The 5437-nt window shown below is 42.6% G+C and overlaps 1 long non-coding RNA gene across 1 annotated transcript; it reads left to right on the top strand.

Moving 5' to 3' along the window:
* The first annotated feature begins 1919 nt into the window (after positions 1 to 1919).
* LOC141773469 (uncharacterized) lies at positions 1920 to 2842 on the top strand. The gene is made up of 3 exons (XR_012595119.1): positions 1920 to 2116; positions 2190 to 2357; positions 2462 to 2842. It is a non-coding gene; the product is annotated as an uncharacterized LOC141773469 (long non-coding RNA).
* The last annotated feature ends 2595 nt before the right edge of the window (positions 2843 to 5437 follow it).

Here is a 5437-nt window from a genome sequence, read left to right as displayed (position 1 = left end):
ATCAAGTTTAAACAACAAATGATCATTAGTTAAGCAAATTGTATAACTTAACTTTTGAGTTCAAACAAAGCTTATCTTCAAGTTGAGTTTACTCACATTTTTAAGGCAGCAGGTGAACTTTCGTTTCTAAGTTTAACTGACTTGAAATTTATTACAGTGCAGACCGGGGGACCCCCTCCACAACAACACCAGCCCCAGGCCCAGGACTTGTGCAGGAGAAGGAGGGGTCCCTCTCCTCCACAAGTCCTGCCTCCCCCACAACCACAGGTGGTGGTAACACAGCCGGCCACCACAGCCCCCACAACCGCTGAGGAGACCACAGCAGACAACTGGTTGCCACAATTGGACCTGGAGGACCCTCCCACTCCACTTCCACCTCCACCTCCACCTCTGCCACAACAACAACAATCCCCCATACCTGAAAGACTTCTGATGATAACCACTAGGGGACCAGATTACACTCCCTCCGCTGCTGCTCCTCCTCCACCTCCTCCACCTCGACCCGCTCCTCCACCTACTAATGGGGCGGTCTCTTTAGGAGGAGATGAAATAGTGAACTTGACACACTGTTAAGACTAGCCAGAGGGGGATCTCAAAGGACAATTCCTCCCTTCCTACTGACTGACCGGTGCACTCAAAAAAGTGAACTTGAGATGTTAAATTTAATAAATACACTTATACCCAATTTAATCAATATATCTGTGTTAGCCTTTTAAACTTAGTCCTCTTTAGCAGGTTTAACTTAAAAGAAATACTTGTTAAAATCACAAAAGCCACTTCACTTGATCCAACGTAACAGTGCTGAGTGAATCGCACAAACAAAAAAAGGTACATTAAGAATGTCCTAGATGGGTTCCCGTAGGACAGACCTGGCGCATGCAGAAGCTCCCCCCATGAATGTTGAATTATGGGAATCAGAGTGGCGTGAACGGAAAGGAGGAGGACAATGCCAGGAGCCCGGACCGACTGCAGTGCAGAATCGAGGGACATCAGCATCATCATCTGAGTAAGTCTTTTTTCTACAATTCAGTTTTTTCTACTGCAATCTGTGTAGTTGGCATATCAACATATTGTTAGAAAGTGATATTGACAGTGTTAGAGTACATTACGCGCAGAAATATCGGCAATACCAGAGCACATGGTAGCTATGCTAGCTAGTTCGCGAGCTAGCCAATTAACATAATGCTGGCTAGCTAGAAGGCAACTAAACTGTTTCAAACTGAATTAAAACCAGCTAAACTAAAAAAATTATTCGACTGAACCATGCAGTTCAGTTATGAGTCCATCTGAAATGACAATTAAGGGGAGATGAGACACACCCAATTGAGAGCTGGTCAGGACTGGGGATGTGTGTCTGACTGGCAGCAGTCAGACCGAGCTGTCTGTGCTGGGGGAAGACAATGTGTAGCTTGCAATTTAAAGACAGGAACTTTTGTTAGCAGTTGTGTGAAGAGCAGATGCGTAATGTTAGGCACCACTAGTGTTTTAGCTGCAGTCTGCAGGCTAACTAGCTAACGGTAAAATAGCAGAGCCAGTGGGCGAGGCAGACAGAGGAGCTGATTGGTGCAGAGCTGGGTGAGCAGGAGAAACTGTCAGGGTCCGTGCCAGAGCATTAGGAACAGAAGGGGAATCAACTTTGACAGAGGGGGCATTTTTTCCCCTCACAAAGCCTTTATTAAGTGTATAGTTAACATCATGTTTCATGAAAGAAAGAAATATGACAGAGAGGCTCAGGCGCTCATCTACATAGTGTCACTTGCTATGCGTACAAGCGCGCACGCACCCCCACACGTTATACGTCCACAAAACCAGAGGTTATAAACTCAGGTACACAGCGGGAAATCTGTTAAATATTTAACATTAATAAACCTATAACATTGGGCCACTTTCACCGGTTACACAACTAATTAAAGGTCACATATTATGCTCATTTCCAGGTTCATAGATGTATTTTAATGTTGCACTAGAACATTTTTACATGCTGCAATGTTCAAAAAACCCTTTATTCTTCTCATACTGCAGCCTGAGTCTGCCTGCCTCAGAGCCTAATTCAGCCTCTGTCTGAAAACCCCTGATTCACAGCCTGTCTCCTCCCACTCTGCTCTGATTGGTCAGCGTTTTCTGTCAATCAAACGTCCTCAACAACACAGCGTCACACTCTCCCCCTCCCTCCCGGAGAAGCTCTGGAGAGAGGAGTGGAGAGAGAGGAGCTAGAATAAAGTTTATAAACCACTTTAAAGTTTATAAACCAGAAACTTCACCCAGCGCACGTGACCGGAGGAATCGGATCAGAAATCGGCGACAAATGATGAACATCTGCGGTCCAGATTCCAGGTTTTCCTGACGGTTTCTCTCAGGTAAATAATGCTATTTATAGCTCTGTTAGTTAGCTCAGTGTTTACCTTATGCATCAACTCTGTAAACCGTAAACATACACTCTGTTTTACGTTTGTCTGTACAGATCCATCTGTGAGAAATGACCGACAGAATCATCCCAGAGGAGAGCAGACAGCTGAGAGCAGACAGCTGAGAGCAGATGGGAGATACAGAGCTAACCCGTTAGCATGTAGCTACATGCTAACGGGTTAGCTACATGCTACCGCTATGAGACGGTGTGTAAACACAGCGACCATCAGGGTGGAAAATAGAAGATGTGAAACAGTAGTCAGTTCATTATTTCTGCTAAAAGATAAATGTATGGAAGATCAGAGTAATGGTATATTATTTACAGTAGGAGCTGTCTCTGTGTTACCATGACTACAGACCACCGGAGCTTAGCTTACCATAGTTTACCAGAGCTGAAGACTTTCTCCTGTACCATGTTAACTTAACTGCAGGTGAGATGATTACAAATGCTGTGAATAATTAATATTGTCATCTGTCAACTCAAATAAAGTTTGACTGTGAAACAGAAATGTGTTGTGTTGCTTACAAGTCACTATTTACTACCTGTACTCTTCTACATGCATGACATCAAATATATATAATATATAAATATCATCTGTTTAAACAGTGTAATTACATAAAGCCTTTGTGAAAGAACATGTTATATTTAGATGATGGGAGTACATGAGGCCTGTTCTGCTGGTTCTTGCAGACTAACAGTAGGAGCTACTTTGCTCAAGTTCGGTTGAGGAGGAGAGACAGTGACGCGCTGTGGGGCGGGTTCAGCTACTGAAGGTTCTGCTCTGGTTCGACCAGGAAACCCTTACATGGCTTGCATTTCTCAAACGACGTCAGAAGAGAAGGAAAAGCTGCGCAGCGTTTTTCGACACCCATTTCCGGACAAACGGAGCAGGAGAAAAAGAGAGAGGATGGTCTTTTATGATACTATGGTGACTAGTAGACACAATGGGGACAGATATTGATGTTTAAAAGACATGGAAAAGTGCATTTTGCATAATAGGTGACCTTTAAAGGATATACAACATCTTTAAGCCACATCAAGAACCGGTATGCAATTACAACCATATGCGCGCTCATCCAGAAACGTAGCCACAATTACAAACGTGCAAATAATACCGCTCACAGTGTAGCCTACTACAAAGCAGGAGAGGCGTTTTATCAGGGTGAATGAGTGGATTTATGAAGTCACCATAAGAGTGAAATAAAAAATAAGAGTATTTCAGTTTAGTTTTTTGTCAGGAGAGTTCAGCTGAGGCCGACCTTTTTGGCCGGGCCTGGACCCCAAAGGCCCGCCCCTAACGCCGACACTGTAAACTGTGAAGGCAGCTGTAACGTTACATATATTACGTTATATATTATGAGCCACATTTTGTGATAAAGGAAAGTTCCTGAATTGTGTGTAGATGCTGAATGTAGTGACACAAATGTGCTCCACATATGCTATGGAGCAGTAAAGGTGTCTGAGCTTTTTCAGCTAACGTTAGTTGAGTTGTGGAGGATGAACCAGGAGGGAGAGCACAGGGCATGTAACTTACACAGCAGACACTTATGCTGTGGCAGATAGAAAGTATGGATTTAATTTCAGTATTGTTTAACATGCTGGTTCTTGTATAGTCTAAAGTTTGTCAGGTTGAAGGCAAATAAACCTGTTGAATATTACATGTGCTGTAGTTTGAATTTTTACAGAGCAACAACAAGTGCAGTAGACCTGTCCTGATGATAGTATACATTTTAACACATCTGTCAATACAATGATCAAATGAATGCATATCCTGCTAGAATCAGTGGGTTTTGGACAGAGATTCATACCTTACATGAACAACAGCAAAATGCAAAGGCAGTTTTAAACCAGAAACATAAGTTTTATGTGTTTCATTCGAGAAATAACATTTTTCAGCTGTTCTTGCATGCGGTCAGTGTAGTTATTTTAACTGAAATGCTGATTGCTGTTTATTTTGACACACTTGTAACATTGTGGATTAGAATAAGATTTCACTGCTTTAACAGAGCATCATAAGGTGATTTCAGGGTCAGAAAATAAACAGGCATTGTAGCTAGTTCTGATTCATGCAAAATACTGAGTAGGGTCTAATTGATATCACAGCATTGTTCATAAAATAAATCTATCTATGTATCTGTGAATCAGTGACCAGGGGCCTCATGTATAAACGGTGCGCACGTACTAAAATGTTGCGTACGCTGTGTTTCACGCTCACGCCGGGATGTATAAAAATCAACTTGACGTGAGAATATGCGGACCGTGCCGCAAACTCTAGACCAGTCGTGAGAATGTGCGGGCTGTCCTCCAAATTCTGTCATCTGGCAGTGTCAAACTATAAAAGTACTGAAACTCGCTAAATGTGTAAAAATAATTTTCCACTCAACTTACTGAGCTTTGTTTATGATGTGGGATAAAAAAAAAAACACATATTTCTTAACTAGTTTGCGCATAATGTTTAACATCAGAAAGGCACAAAAAAAACATATTTAAACTAATGTCCCAGAGATGACATGCCTTAACCACCGTGCCAAAAACTAAATCGTGTGCTGCACAATGTGGCAAACCACCGTGGTGAGCCGGTGTCCCCTGGAGCTACAGATGGATGAACCGGACCCTGGCACACCTAACAATGAGCCAAATGCAGCAGCTATACGGCGCCGTTTAGATGAGATACACAGAATGTAAAGCGACGAGGTGAGTTGAGACAAACATTGATTTTTCAACAAGGTCTTTTAATGTATGACTTATCTCACCAATAACCTCATTTATTCTTTTTAATTCATTGCATATATATATATATATATATATATATATAGAGAGAGAGAGAGAGAGATAGAGATAGAGATATATCTCTATATATCCTTCATTATATTGACAATCTCTCTCTGTGACTCCAGCACAGCGTATAGTATATATTTAGTGCCAGACCGGCACCCCTCAGCAGTCGAGGCACGGGGCGCAGCTGACCGTGCGCCTTCGGAAGCCTTCGGGAGCGCACGGTCAGCTGCTGTGGAGACGCGTTGTGTTTGT

This window comes from Sebastes fasciatus, chromosome 9 (genome assembly GCF_043250625.1).
Source record: "Sebastes fasciatus isolate fSebFas1 chromosome 9, fSebFas1.pri, whole genome shotgun sequence".
NCBI lineage: Eukaryota > Metazoa > Chordata > Actinopteri > Perciformes > Sebastidae > Sebastes > Sebastes fasciatus.
Note: the sequence above shows the minus strand (reverse complement) of the source record. Positions and strands in the feature narration are given on the sequence as shown.